This window comes from Cheilinus undulatus, linkage group 10, assembly GCF_018320785.1.
Source record: "Cheilinus undulatus linkage group 10, ASM1832078v1, whole genome shotgun sequence".
Classification (NCBI taxonomy): Eukaryota; Metazoa; Chordata; class Actinopteri; order Labriformes; family Labridae; genus Cheilinus; species Cheilinus undulatus.
The window spans coordinates 5,419,537-5,435,341 of NC_054874.1; the positions used below are offsets into that span (position 1 = coordinate 5,419,537).

General features: G+C 41.9%; 1 long non-coding RNA gene across 1 annotated transcript in view; it reads right to left on the minus strand.

Annotated features, from left to right (window-relative positions):
* LOC121515996 overlaps window positions 1–15,805 on the minus strand; it is a 318,198-nt gene that overhangs the window by 65,613 nt on the left and 236,780 nt on the right. Inside the window, exon 3 of the long non-coding RNA XR_005992436.1 lies at window positions 7,639–7,722. This is a non-coding gene — a long non-coding RNA (uncharacterized LOC121515996). The remainder of the gene's footprint in view (window positions 1–7,638; window positions 7,723–15,805) is intronic.

The window sequence follows — 15,805 nt, forward strand, 5'->3', positions numbered from 1 at the left end:
GAAAAAAAATTGTTAAAAGTGCCAAAATACCTTGGAAAAATGGATTAAAAGGGGTAAATGGTGTATTAAAGGTAGAATAAATGGCAAGAAAGTGGCATTAAGTAGCAAAAAGTTACAAAAATTGGCAAATGGTGGTGAAAAATGGGAAAAAGCAGGGGAAAAGTGGCAGAAATTGGATAAAAAAGGGGTCTAAAATGGAGAAAATGGCAAAGGTGGCAAAATATCATGCATGAATGGGTGAAAAAAATGCTAAAATGGGCAAAAAGCAGCAAAAAGTGGCATAAATTGGCAAAAAACAATGACAAAGAAATGTGCAAAAGCTGACATAAAATTGGGGGGGGGGGGTCTAAATTTGGTGAAAAGTGGGCAAGGGCCAGCAAAGAAGGTGCAGCAATAGCCAAAAAGGGGAAATATATTGCAAATATGGGCAAACATTGTTGAAAATGTTTAAAAAGCATCAAAAAAGTGGCAAAAACCAGAAAACAGAAACAAAAAAATGGGCAAAAGGTGCAGGAACATTGTTGAAAATGTTTAAAAAGCATCAAAAAAGTGGCAAAAACCAGAAAACAGAAACAAAAAAATGGGCAAAAGGTGCAGGAAAAAAGTAGCAGAAATTGGAAATAAAAACACAGGGTTAAAAATGAAAAGAATTGGCAAAAGTGGAAAAATACTTTGCATATATGGGCAAAAAATGGGTGAAAAAAGACAAAAAAAATTGCATTAATGAGTAGTAAAGATCCTAAAAATGCTGGCAAAAATTGGCAAAAAGTGGCAGATATGGGCAAAAATTGGCAAAAGATAGTCTAAAAGGAGCAGAAAGTGGTCAAAAGGTAATGGGCAAAAAAGTAAAGTGGCAAAAATTGGCAAAAAGTGGGAAAAATTGCAAATACAGGAACTAGTGGAAAGGGCAAACGTTCTGAGTCCTACCCTATGGTCTCGGCTGCAGGCCTGCCTGGGTTGGCAGGTAGCTCCGGCGCTCATGAATCATGCTGCTGGGAATAGAAGCCCAGCTGAGATCCACATGAGGGGGGCTAAGCATTGCCACAAAGGCCTCTTCTACCACACAGAGGTGCTTTGGAGGCCCTGCAGGCTCTAACAATCAATCAGAGACCATTCTATCATAATTACACCCAGGGAACCACGGTGCTGGGCTGTCCACACCTTGCAGCCCTTGCCCCCTTCCCCTTCCATCCCTGCCTCCCTCCACCTCTTTTGTGGTTAGTCTCACGCTCTCCTCTATTCCCTCCAGCATCTCCATCATCATCCTCCCTCCTCCCTCCCTCCCTCCTCCCCTCTGCTTCTGTCTTCTTTTCTCTATCACTGCTTCTTCCTTTTATCTGCAGCCCTCCATTTGCCCTCCATTTTGATCTCTGGCAGCATTTTCTGTTTTCTAGGTTCAGACTTTGCAACACAAATACTGAAGCACACTCAGACAAATGAACATGCGGCGCACCATGTTGCAGATTGTGTGGAGAGGATAGATGGGAGGTGGACTGATGTTGTCTGCGGGGAAGAGGGAGAGGTATGTAGGGCACAGTGTGTGGATAAAGTAATGATTTCTCCTTCACACCTCCCTTGCTAATTAGTGCAGGCTGCCTGCTGCCTTGAAGGAGGGGCAGCGTCTGGGGAGCCCTGCTATTTGTCTTGAAGAATTACCAGCAAAGAATTCACGTCATTCCTTAATCCCACAGATACTGGGTGGAATACAGCTTTAACCTGGCTGCAGCATGCACTGTCAATTTAATGATTGTAATGATCATTTTCAGCCTCATCTTCGAGCTGCAGCCACGCAACGGGGATGTGGCATGAGCTGGAGCCCACTTCACTTCTCCTCTGAGTATCTCACAGCAGACTATTTATGTGTCTTCATGTCGCAGCATCCTCCACACAGATGCATCCACCTTATTTCCCCATCATGTCTTATTTGCTCTCTTAGAGTCTCTCCATACTTCCTCCTCAGTGTTGCTTCTCCTGCTTCCATACATCTGAAGAGCTGCCGGCACTGTGGTCACATCACTCAACCCTGTGTCAAGCAGCTGTGTGTAAATATGGCACATTTTCAGAATAGAAATCCAAGTATTAACGCTAGAAAGACCATAAATCTAAACCTAAACACCATGAGAGGCCATTCAGACAGCTAGATTACAAACTCTGTTCAGGCAGGAACATTCTCATCAAACATTTAACCATTTTACTGCAAAATGGATGTACAGTTTTACTTAAGGGAAAGAGGCTCAGCTCAAAAGATGCTCTCTGGGTTAGTCAAGCAGCATTCTCGGACTGGAATACAATCGATTAATCCATAGTAGCATGAATCTGAATACGAGGGTGCAGCATGCTTTATGCTATAAAGGAGGAGGCTGGGGTGGAGGAGATAAAGCTCTGCCAGCATCAGCAGTGTGGCGCATAAGCATTAATGCAAGCAGGTATCAGTGAGAAGTATGTCATATTTAAATCCACTGCTGTGTTGAGAGAAAAAAGCTGGGAGCTGGGAGGCAATAATTGGGATTAGCTGGCTATCAGCTGGGCGTACGACTACCATGCCCTAAATGAACTAATAGGCTTCAATTATCTCTGAAGAAAGAAACCCAGTACAAACAAACATGCATTTATGTTGTTGTCTTGATGAAAATAAGATGAGAAAAATGTGACATTTTTCAACATTTTTGTCCTCACATACAGCAAACTATAATTGTTCTGTATTTAAAAAAAAAAAATCTTTATTTGGAATATATAATTCATGGAACACTGTCAGTACAGGACAATAAGAACTGGAGGCATACTACCATGAAAAAGTATTTGCCCCCTGAACCTAATACCTGTTTTTTTCTTTTTTTGTTTTTGAAGGATTCTTCATTATTGGGAGATAGGGCTAATGGCGGAGGTCTGCACTCTCTGAGTGCTTTTCTAGTCAAGATTTTTATCCCCAATATTGCAATTGTGATTTAATATGCGATTATCTTTAGGTTCCTCATCTTATGCATTGTTCAGCAAACACAAGCAATAAATAATTCTAAATTATAACCAGCACAATGTTAGATAAATTAAACAAGGTATTCAAGATTTGAAAAATATATCTATATGTGATTTGGCTCATATAGCAAATTTGATATCAATTGCTAATACTGAAATGAATGATCATTTTTACCCCCGCCAAGGAGGTTATGTGATCGGCAGGGTTTGTTTGTTTGTTTATTTGTTAGTTTGTTAGCAACATAACTCAAAAACTTCTGCACGGATTTTGATGAAATTTTCAGGGAATTTCAGAAAGGGCATAAGGAAGAACTGATTAGATTTTGGGAGTGATCTGGATCATTGTCTGGATCCAGGTATTTTTTAAAGGATTCCTTACTATTGGGAGATGGGGCTAATGGTGGAGGTTTGCGCTCTCCAAGTGCTTTTCTAGTTCTAGTTATTCTCATTTTGATTAAAAAGAACATATAAATGACCAGCAAAAGTAGGATTTTTGTAAACTATTCTTATAAAAAGACACTTGAATGTATGCATAATGTGTATAGCAGAAAATCTCTGCTGCAAAAAAAAAAATGTATCAATTAAAATCAATTATTTTGACACCTTCAGGTTAAGGACATTGCATGGTCTGCGATTTGAAAATTGCAGCAGGTCATAATGCGGTTTCATCTAATTTGCAATTAATTGCCCAGGCCTAGCTTGATCTTGAGGTCAGGAACTGATGCCTGGATAGTCTTCTTCAGGATTTTATGATAGAGAGCAGAATTCATGGTTCCATCAACTATGTCAAGTGGTCCAGGTCCTAGCTCCAGACCATCCCACCGCCACCATCAAGTTCAACTGCTAGTCTGATGTTCTTTTGATGAAATGCCGTGTTAGTCCACAGAATAGTTTCCCAAAAGTCTTAGGGAGTGTCAGGATGTTTCTTAGTCAAATCTGAGATGAGCTTTTGTGTGGTTTTTTTTTTTTTTTTTTTGTCAGCAGTGGTTTTGGCCTTGGATCTCCCAGTCTCTTTCTTATTGTTGAATCATGAGCTCTGACCTTAACTGAGTCAAGTGAGGCCTGCAGGTTTTAGATGTTGTTCAGGGATCTTTTTTGACCTCCTGGATGAGTCTTGTATGCACTCTTGGGGTGATTTTGGTAGGCGACCCACTCCTGGGAAGGTTCACCATTGTTGTAAGTTTTCTCTAATTGTGGATAATGGCTTTTACTATGGTTTACTTGAGTCCCAAAGCCTAAGAAATGGCTTTGTAGCCCTTTCCAAACTGAATGATGTCAATTTTTCTCATCTGTTCTTGAATTTCTTTAGATGGCGCCATGATGTGTTTCTTTTTTGAGAGCTTTAGGCCTACTTCACTTTGTCAGACAGGTTCTATTTAAAGGATTTCTGGATTCAGCAGGTCTGGGATGAATCAGGTCTAGGTGCAGCTAGTGAAATTCAACCTAGCTTTCCAAAAAATGTGGTTAATCACAGTTAATTCACAATTAAACTATGATAAACTATTTCGATGACATTGTTTCCTGATGTGTCTCCATAACTGCTGGGTAAAGGTGATGCCTGGTCCCCGCTGACATTATCATTAAAAGCAGCCCTTGATCAGCACCACATTTATCCTCACCAATAACAGTCTAAAACCTCCTCAGCCTTGTTTTATTTCACTACTTCACATCTAAAATTGTTCCAGAAGGGAGCCTTGTCTGTAACAAACAACAAATGCTGCCATACAACCAAGATGCAGCAAAATCTGTGCAGTCAAAATGACCGTCTGCAGTCTTTCTAGGTAGAAGTTGTCATATTGTCTTTGCCTTTTGCACAGTTTATTAAATTGCTGTTCTAAATTAAAATAAAGATCCATTTAAATCAATCTGCAGCATTGTAACTTCAAATTCAGCAAAGTTGCACATTTTACAAGTGTGGAAACAGTCTAAATGACAGCCATGCTTCTTCTTGTCTTTACATTAGAAAAAACCTGAAAGGGTGATGCTGAATTTCGAAACAAAGTGTAGAATTGTTAAATATATTTTCTAATCCATTGAAGAATATATTCAAGGGAATAAAAAGCGGGAAAGTTCCATTCTCCTGCAGGAGTATGGAAAGAGTGAGGAGGGTGCATAGACTCTCAAAGATATATGTGATAGGTGTTTGTGTGGGAATCCTATTAACATTATTTAGCCTGAGGTGGATCTCATCTCCATAGCAGCTGCATCTGACAAGCCTGCCGTGGCACAAGAGAGAAGCCAATCATTAATGTCAGCCAGACGAAAAAAAAGACGTATTATGTTTCCCTGGAAGTAGTACTCAGTAATGATGTCCATTTCCCTGCATTCTCTACTTTCCCTACTGGGCTAACAAGATGAAACTTTAATGGTCTCACTGGGTATATTTTTTTTCCCCCAGAATTACAAGAAAGTAATGCGACACAGCAAAAACAACAAAAAAAGTGTAATCCGGGAAAGATCTGAGTCTGAGGTTCGATGAAAACGCAAAATGATACAAACAGTGTTTATCAGAGTATGCAGAAAAGGATCATGAAGGCATGTGTGGCCGTTTTCCCACACGGATCTGTTTAAGGACGTCAGAGCATTTTCTGCATGTGCATGTTATGACAGCTGAGGTTGGGTTAGAATATTGAGTGTGTAAGATGTTGCAAAAATATTTTTCCAGCTCATTATGCCCAATTGATTTATAATCCACAGCCATGAATGATAATTTGAGAACTCAACCTGCACAGATAAGGTGAAACCTTCAGATACGTAAGAACACTATATTATTAAATATTTCATAAGCAATGAACAATATTGCTTCTTAATCAAGCACCTTTTTATTCTTTTGACTTATACTTACATACACTACATTGCCAGAAGTATTGGCTCACCTGCCTTGACTCACATATGAACTGAAGTGACATCCCATTCTTAATCCATGTGGTCTAATATGACGTTGGTCCACCCTTTGCAGCTATAACAGCTTCAACTCTGTGAGAAGGCTTCCACAAGGTTTAGGAGTGTGTTTATGGGAATTTTTGACCATTCTACCAGAAGTGCATTTGTCTCATGGTATGCTGAAGCATTCAGAGTTCCTTTCACTAGAACTAAGGGGCCAAGCCCAGCTCCTGAAAAACAAGCCCACACCATAATCCCCCCTCCACCAAACTTTACACTTTGCACAATGCAGTCAGACAAGTACTGATCTCCTGGAAACCACCAAACTCAGACTCATCCATCAGATTGCCAGATGGAGAAGCATGAATGATCACTCCGGAGAACGCATCTCCACTGCTCTAGAGTCCAGTGGCGGCATGTTTTACACCACTGCATCCCACGCTTTGCATTGCACTTGGTGATGTATGGCTTGGATGCAGCTGCTCGGCCATGGAAACCCATTCCATGAAAATCTCTATTTCCATGAAGCTCTCTATGCACTGTTTTTGAGCTAATCTGAAGGCCACATGAAGTTTGGAGATCTGTAGCCATTGACTCTGCAGAAAGTTGGCGACCTCTGCGCACTATGCGCCTCAGCATCCGCTGACCCCACTCTGTCATTTTACGTGGCCTACCACTTCGTGGCTGAGTTGCTGTCATTCCCAATCACTTCCACATTGTTATAATACCACTGACAGTTGACTGTGGAATATTTAGGAGCCAGGAAATTTCACGACTGGACTTGTTGCACAGGTGGCATCCTATCACAGTACCACGCTGAAATTCACTGAGCTCCTGAGAGCGACCCATTCTTTCACAAATGTTTGTAGAAACAGTCTCCATGCCTAGGTGCTTGATTTTATACACCTGTGGCCATGGAAGTGATTGGAACACCTGATTTAAATTATTTGGATGGGTGAGTGAATACTTTTGGCAATATAGTATACTTCAGTCACTTTTTCTTTTTTTTTCTGCTACGACTATTGAAGCTTTAACCTACCGAGCTGATCAATTATGCTTTCCTGGACCCATTGAACTCCAGTGTAAGGCCAGTAATTCTGGACATTAGCTGTAGTCACATGACTATAAAGCCATGCCAGAACAGCAAACTTCTTTCAGTTAGCTCCAAAAAGCTGATGGGAGCCAGGCCCAGGAGGTAAATGTAAGCAAAGAGGCCAGACCTCTGCAGATCCAAAATGCATGTAATAATAATAATGCTGTTTATTTAAAAGGGACACTGCATATTAATTAACAGTACTAGTACAGGACCAGACAGTGTACATATGCCAGATTATAGCCAATGGCTAACTTCCATCTGTTGTCCGTGGTAGATGTTGCTTTAGAACATAATTAAAATGTGCAAACAAGCATATTTCTGAAAATGATCACATATCACCTCATATTTATGCTATTAAATACACGTACAACCTTACAAAGAGTATAATACAGTATTTCAAAGCATTCTTAAAAGCAGCATTGCACTAGCATGCTTTTTACCCCTACCTATCAGCTTTTGTCCCTCTGTACAACCTGATAATGACTTTAAATTTGTGTCTGATTAGTGTAAGTTCTATTGCTAGTGCTGTGTGTGTTATGTAGAATGTCTTGTGTTTTTGGGGAGGATTTTAAGGCTTATCTTTGGCCTTTTTGCCTCAGTGAGACAGTATAGCTAAAGAGAGACAGGAAACAGGGAGGAAAGAGTCAGGTAGACATGCATGAAAGGGCCGAGGCCAGGAGACAGACCTGTGGTTTATGCATCGAAGGCTGCAGTCTTTGAATAAGGATGCCGGCTCCAATGGCTGAGCAGAAACAGCTCCACTTGAATTTCTGTAGAACAGAAAAGAAAAAAACATGCCATCTGATCAGAGAAGAATACTGCATACCGTAAACAGGAATGCCACACCAAATAAAAACACCAGAGGGTAAAGACAGCACGACTGCTGCAGCAGGTAAGCACCAATGTAAAGATATAGCAACAAAAGTCCTTACATTTCAGTCTTTTAGTTTCCTTGACAAAAATAAAATCCTATTTTTGTTAGTTTTTTTCACCAAAGATCTATTTTTGCTGCTCTTAGTCTGGTTTTCCTCATGAAAAAAGTTGTTGACAAACATTTTCAGTCTTGGCTCCAGTCAACAAAATTAACACTGCTTATCGGTCTGAAAAACTCCACGGTTTGACTCCGACAAGAGCTTATCCTCTCAGGATAGACATCGAGTCTAATTCCAGCAAACCTTGCTGCCTGCCCAACCTCAAAGATCTTGACTTTGCTGATGTTGCAGTAAGCCTAGCAGAGACTTTAGACGTCCTTGCAGAAACTCTGACCTCCAATTTCCACATACTAGTACAGCTACCCAGTGTTGGGAAAGCTCAATTTCTATATGAACTATTTCAAAGCAGTGACCGCCCCGAGATCCGCCGGCGAATCATACTGCGATCTATCACACCATTTCCACAGCCGGCGCTCAAGACCGGCAGCAGTGTGTGCCTGGAGCGCCACTGCACCACTTTGTTCGAGATACGCCGCAGGTCTATTTTCAGCGCTGGCTGCGGCCAAAATCACGTCAATACCTGTTGATCAGAAAGCTCCAAAAACAGGAAGTCATGCGTAGAATATCTGGTTCTTTCAAAATACAACACAATGTACGGACTCCGGGTCACAAATCATCATGATATCACCATTACGTCTCATCCTGCAGAGAGAGCAAAGAGTCATCGAGAGGTCAGTGGGGCATAGAGCTACAGCTGTGCAACTGAAGAGGAAAAATTAACTTTTGAGGACATTTAGCCTAAGAATTTAACATTAAACCACAGATCCTTTAAGCAAACATTAACCTTTTAACTTCCTAATGTAATCACCTAATGGTGGAAGCAATAATATCATGGACTTAAACAGGAAAGGATGATAAATTAAGCCCCAAAGGTAAAATAGTCTGCTGTTGACATACTATTCCTGAGTAAACTGGCAGTTCTCCCGTGATCTCTTCCTGCCAATCAGGACTGCGTGCTGCGTGCTGTGTGCTGCGCTCTGGACACGCTTCCAGTCGGCGAGGTTGCTCGCCTTCAGTTGGACCAAACCCGCGGTGCTTCGGTGCACAGCACAATAGTCCTATGTGGAAATTGCGGGTTAGATTGCTGAGCAAGGAAGGCTGAGCCACTGAGACAGTGCAATTCCTGTGCCAAAACAAAGATCCAGGCATTTGGGGATGCTTTGTATGCTGCCATTGAATCTGTCTGGTTGGTGAGTGTGGGAGCTGAAGAGCAATTTAGCTACCGTGTCAGCGTCATTCATCGATCCGCTGTGAGGCTGAGATCAACCACTGACTTGGACTCATGATAGGTTTGCAGGGCAAGATGGTGTGGTGCTAACAGTACCTGAGCACGCCGACGAAGGTCAGAGTCTTTCAGTCCTTGGTCCTACCAGTCTTAGTACACTCTTGTGAGGCCTGGATATTAACTGACAGCCAGAGGCACTGGCCAGACTCCTTTGTGACATCTTCCCTTGGTCACATTCTTTTGGTATTGTTGGCAAGCCTGTGTGTCTAGAGTTGTGTTCACAACAGATGGGAGTAAAATAATTTGCAGGTTGATAAATGTGGGGTACGAATTGCACAGATTTAGCCAGTAATTCATTTGCTTACTTGTGAGAGTCGTAAAATCTGAACTCAAGCAAATCACTTGCGCTGTGATGGCCAATCAGCAAGGAGACCCATGGAGATAGAAAGTAGCAATCCTCTCAGTGTTTGTTGACAACTGACTGAATTGCCGGATGTGGAGTGGAGTGAAGCTTCTGGTGTGAACACGACATAATGCTGACATGCTCAGGAGACTGAGGACTGGATGGGTCAGCTGCTAGATGCAGGAGCAGCAGCTGCACTTCTACAGGCGCATGATGCACTTTCCCTAGCCTGATGTGTCTCACTGCAAACTGGGTAAAGGGCATGTTGGGGTTGACCAGGCCTAGGCAGCAGCTGTGTATGTCGTGGGGGTCAGTGGCAAGGATGCTTGGAAGGATGGGGCATGAGCCTGGCACAGAACGATGGCCATCAGGAGTCCAGATCAGTCTGGAGCAGAGGTGGACACAGAGACATGCCCGAATGGAAATATGCTCCTAATACTGACCTGACCTGCTGCCTCTATGAGTCAGTCAGCTCAGAGCAACCCAATGAGGACTCACAGAGCATGCAGCATTGCAACTGCACAATGCTCAAGTCATCAGCTGGTCAAAGGGTCCCAGAGGTAACAGCACGTGGATAAAGAGAAGCCAGTCCTGGCAGAGAAAAACCACAAGATGTTTACATGTTGTTCTCATCGTATACATGTTCTCCACATGTATTTGCATTTGCAGCAAGATCTTGCATGTCCAGCTGCTCTGGGCTGCATTCTGCTTCACAAAAGGATCCACAGGGCAAGGCCAAGGCCGACACAGACTATGTAGAAACTGCGGGTAAGTCATCATGACTTGACACTTTTTCTATGCCTTTCTCCTGGTTTGAACAATGTTTCTCTTGCTGTTTGTGGAAGTCAGATGTTTGTAAAGGGCACACTGTGGAGAGATAAGAGGACATATATCCACAGAGGGTTTGTGGTCAGAAACACAACCTTCAGAAATGCAGAAGTGTGTAAATGCTCCTGCGCCTCTGCCACATGAAATAGATGACACAGGCCCTGGCTAAGAGGCTTTGCCAAAGCCGTGGCTTACCAGTCTCACAGGTGTTAATGTCCGCTCTGTCTGCCACCCTTGCTGAGAAGACTGGGCAACACATTCACTTTTAACTGCCCAGAGTCTGGCAATAAACTGACACCCACAGCCCACTCCAGCAATTTCTTTTTTTTTATAAACCTCTTTTTTTTCAGTGACGTAGGAGCTGGGCCAATCTCAGCGACACAAGTGGCAATCATCCCTGTGAGTCGGACGGAGCTCGTCTGATGCTATGCAATGACAGAGTAGAGTCATTCACTGTTTTTCTTTCTTTTCTGTAATGGTAGCTCTGACTGTGAAAATAGAGGAGAGGAGAGGTTTCCTGTTCCCGTGCCCATGGTAACAGTATACCGAACAGCTCAGGTCTAAAAAAGCACCAGAGAGGAGCTGAAAGGATTTATGGTCACTTTTGGGGTCTTGTAGAGGTTCTGATTTGGGGTTTGAAAGGAATCCATGGGGTGTAATTTTTTCTAAACCCTGGTCATGTGACACATCTCGGAGCTAAGTGAAGAAAAAAACATGAGGCAGCCCATGTTCTGGGTGTTCCTTGCCATCACCACCATATTTCCTAAAGTTAAAGTGAAAAGAGGTTTAATAATTACATTAGATTATGCCATATTTGGGGTTTTAGGGATCCTCTCCCAGGAAATTTTTGGTGCCAACACTTTATTTCTTCTATTGTAGTTTATTTCTTTTCTCCAATTTGTGATTAAAGTAAAGGGACACTTCATCATTTTAACATCTTTTAGTTTATGCATGAATGTAATATTTCACATTATAGCAAGAATAAAACTCCATCATTCACACAGTGGTCTGATGCTGTCTGTTTGGTGAACCTTTAGATTACAGGAATATGGTCTATTTTTTTTAAAGTGGGTTCACTTTTACTTTTTGCACATTTTTATTTTTGAAATCAGAAAATCAGACCTTTAGGACCATCCACTAACATGGAGAACACATTTTAGGGGAATAAAGCTGCTTCTGTGACCTGTTGAATCCTGACTGTATGATGATGAACTTTGACCTATTTAATCTCAGGCCCCGTTAACACGACATTTTGCTTCGTTTTTCCGTTTTCAAAAAGTTCCACATTCAGACGGCGACGTTTTCAAAACGATCCTCATTCACACGAGACTGCGGGAAACACCAAAAACAATGTAGTATACATGCCAGACTGCCCTTCGACGGCGTACTGGTCGAGTCAGAATCTGGTGCAGGCATGAAATACGTCTTCGCTGATCCAAGTGATGGTGAAGCAAATCAACACTTTGTTGGAGAAGCACAGTTAAATTCAAAAGAGTGAGGAGCGTGAACAGTACACTGGTTTCAGCCATCTTTGTTTTGTTTTGGGCTTCCCATCCGCGCGTGCGTTATAAGCCTACTCGCGTGTGGATACTTACTGCAGCCGCAGTGCGCGTATCCGTTTTCGTAAAGTGCCAGTTTCCCTGTTTACATGGAGATGGAGAAGGGGGCGTTTTGAAAAACTTTCACTCTGGAGACCGTTTCCAGAAAGTTCCGTATTCAGGCACCAAAACGTAGGTGCCATGTAAACGGGCAGCCAAAACGCTACAAAACCTTTGCGTTTTCACTCAAAAACATTGTCATGTAAACGAGGCCTCAGTCACTGTCTGTGGCAATAGCATGTATCTGTTTGATTTGTGTCAATTCATTATCAATATTAGTCTTGGCAAATTATTCGGAGTGCAGAAACATTTTGAAAAATATGCAGTAATCAAGATGTCAGTGCGTTGAATTTGAATAATTTATAATTAAATGTATAACGTGCACACGCGGAAGACAGAGAGAGGGAAAGCACCAACCCAGGACTTGAATCGAGACGCCTGACGGTGTTTTGTGAAACTGTCTGGTCAATCAGAGAAGTTTTTGAAATTCCCTGGAATCCACAGGCACAAACTGAGCGCTGTCTCACACCAGCGAGTCATGCAGGCAGAGCGTAAACTCGGAGATCTGCGTAGGTTCACCAGTGCAGGCATAATGCCATATTTTCCATGAAGCCTCTGGCACTCGCTGCAAAACACAGGACGCATGCCTGTAAACATCACTGCATCAACTTCTCTACCCTTGTGATTTCCATGTCTCAAATCATGCATGTTACGTTATAGTAACAGCGAAACAAGTGCATTGTGCCACATAAATAGCCATCCGTGCAACACACAGCACAATGTCCAGGATTACAGCGTGGACATATATGGATACATGACTGATCTAAGCGAAGCCTCGAGGCAAATAATTGTCCTTGAGGATTTTTTTTTTTTATTGAATCACCCAAATAGTTCGAGGTATCATTTCAGCCCTACTTGGAATTACAGAATTTCTCAAATTTAAATATTTCTAGGTTTTAAGTGTGCTTTTGTTGCCTTGTCCCAATATTTGTTAAAGTTTTGCTGACACAAAATTTCTCAGTTTCAACATCTTCCATGTTATCTTTGGGTTGTATTTTGAGTTCAATCTGGTGTTTCAGTGTTCTATAAATGCTCACCTTCTGTTTTTATTGACATTTTAGACAACTATTTTGAAGACAGTTCTGTGATCAACCCAGCAAATGCACGCTATCTTTTCTACACGCACCACCATCTTCTCCAGCACTCTCACTCTACAGTGTACATAGCTCGTGGGCTTTTTTTCTTTATTGTGCGAAGATGCTCGTAAACACAATTCACAAAGCTAGCATCCTCTGGGCCGCGGTCTTGTGTGCATAACGTGTGATTTTTCAGGCAAGTAAAAAGCCTGGTCTAGCAGAGGCAGCAGATGATAAAAAGCTTCTCTTTTTAGGATGGCACAGCAGGCCAAGATGCAGGTTTTTCTTTTTATATCAAAATTATCTTCTCCTCTGTCAGAGCTCACGCTGAAAAACAGCTTCTCCTCTGAAAGCTCGGGCCGAGGGGATTGCAGCACACTAACATCATACCAAGCTGTAAAAAGTGTCTGGTTGGGTGTAGCTCATTTTTATTAATTGCAATTATGAAGGAAAACAAAAGTGAATGAGGCAATGATTTTTATGTCATGCTTTATTAGACATTATCTTTTTTTTCTATTTTGCATAAATTATGTAAATGTGCTGCCAGTTATTAATCAATAATGAGATCAGATTACATTGGCTTTAATGGACATGCTCAGTGTACATATAAACCCACTCTAGTGTTCCACATTTATCCATAGTGTACATCTCTACATGCTAGAAAGCTCATTTAAAGGCTGCTAAGTCTCTGGGTGCAGCCTATGGATAGTGGGCGTTAAGTGGGGAGAGAGAAATCCCTCCTGTGTCTTGGTGGAATCGTGGGCCTGAGCAGACTGGATTTCAGCTCAATAGAAGCTGTAATTAGTTGTAATTTACGGGGCAACTCCTCCCCAGCGACCCTGCTGTGCAGAATCCCCTGGCCACTTGGAAAGATCATGTTTTCTTGCACAGTGCATGGCACTCAAATGAACCACAACACCGCCATAATGGCTTGCTCCCCACTGATTTGCCCACCTTGTGCAAGGTAGCTGAAAGTCACTTCTTGTGATGCTCAGCAGAGCGTGCACGCTGCGATTTCCATCTATTAAGATGTGAATGAGCCGCTGTGCCAAAAGCTGCCATAAACACATCAATAAAGAGAGCAATTGGAAGGATTGGCAAAGTTGGTGGTAATGTGAGGATGTAACTGCATCCGCTGTGACCGACAATGTGTTTTTAGATCTAATGATGCATTTGCATGTAATTCTCAGTGCTTGTTATTGTTCTGAAATCAGTCCAGATGCAATTTGAGCGCATCAATTTAGAGTCCAATGTTACTCAAGCAACTAATGGACTCTCAGGCAAAATGAAAATTGCTTCCTAATGATCTGACTTAGCTTGATGGCTGAATCTAAATTGATTAGTGTGCTAACATGAATGTAAGATGGAATTAGCCTTTGAGAAGTGTGATCACATTTTTCTCTACTTGCTGACCTTATTACATTCCAGTATTTCAGCCTCTCACTAATAGCTGCTGCTTTATAGTGAGCACTAGGAACCTTCCCTTCACTCTCCCATTCATTCAGTGGATTTAAAAATATATTGATGTTTTCAAAAATATGAGTTGTCATGGCTGCAGTGAACCAATTAGAGGCTCATGATTGTTTCTGTATCTCATGTAAGCTTTTTCATTTTGCTGTAAATATATCAGGATATAAAGGCAGGAATTAAAGCAGTTCTTAGGAACATTTTTCAAAATACATCTATGAAAATATTTCATATTTATAAAAAGAAAATCAATATTTAAGTGGGTGCAGACATGAAGAATCTATGAGTTTTAAAGTTCAGGTCTACATCCAGAAACAGCCTTATGGAGGGGGAGCCGAGGTTATAATAGTTTTAATTTCTATTTCGTTTTCACTTTCTGTATTCAATTTCAGTTTAGTTTTTATTAGTTCTTACTGCTGGTTTGTTAGTTTAGTTTTTATACTGCAAAAATGCTTCCTTTTAGTTTAGGTTTTAATTAGTTTTAGCGTTAAGCCTGATTTATGCTTCTGTGTCACGTTGATGGCGTAGCTACGCGCAGCCCTCTGCTTCGATGCGGACCCCTACGCCGTGGTGACGCGGACCGAAAGGGCTGTGATTGGTCCGCTCAAAATGTTATTCTTCACCCAGGTTCCTCAGTGGGCTTACCAGCGTGGTAAATTCTCAGCATCGACTCATTTAGTGGTCGTACAGACCACCTCTGCAAACGTCTTCTCTTTTGTCTGCGCTTCAACATTTGCGACAAAAGAATTTGTTCGTCGATATCGATGAGCTAAAACTCCAAATACACCCGCTCCACCTTGGTCGCCATGACCGGAAGATAAGCAAGGATTTGGATGTGACCCCTCTGAAACCACACACACACACACAGCCACACCCCCGTAGCAGCATGGCGGTGAATTGTAGAGCGACGCGCTCCCTTGATGCAGAACTTCCAATGGTCAACGACAGCGTCGCGTCGCCATCGACGCGACGCAGAAGCACAAATCAGGCTTAGGTTTTAGTTTTCTTAAGATAGGGCTGAGTGAATATCATACATTTTTAAAAACATAATCAGACAGGCTACTCCTCAGATATCATTTTTTTAAATTTCAAGATTATGTTTAAATACAACTCCAGAAGTAAAACTACCACTGTGTGAATTCTTAACCAATCAAATCAGGACATTTTACAGACCTCAGGCTTGGGTTTAGGTGCCAGTCAGTAT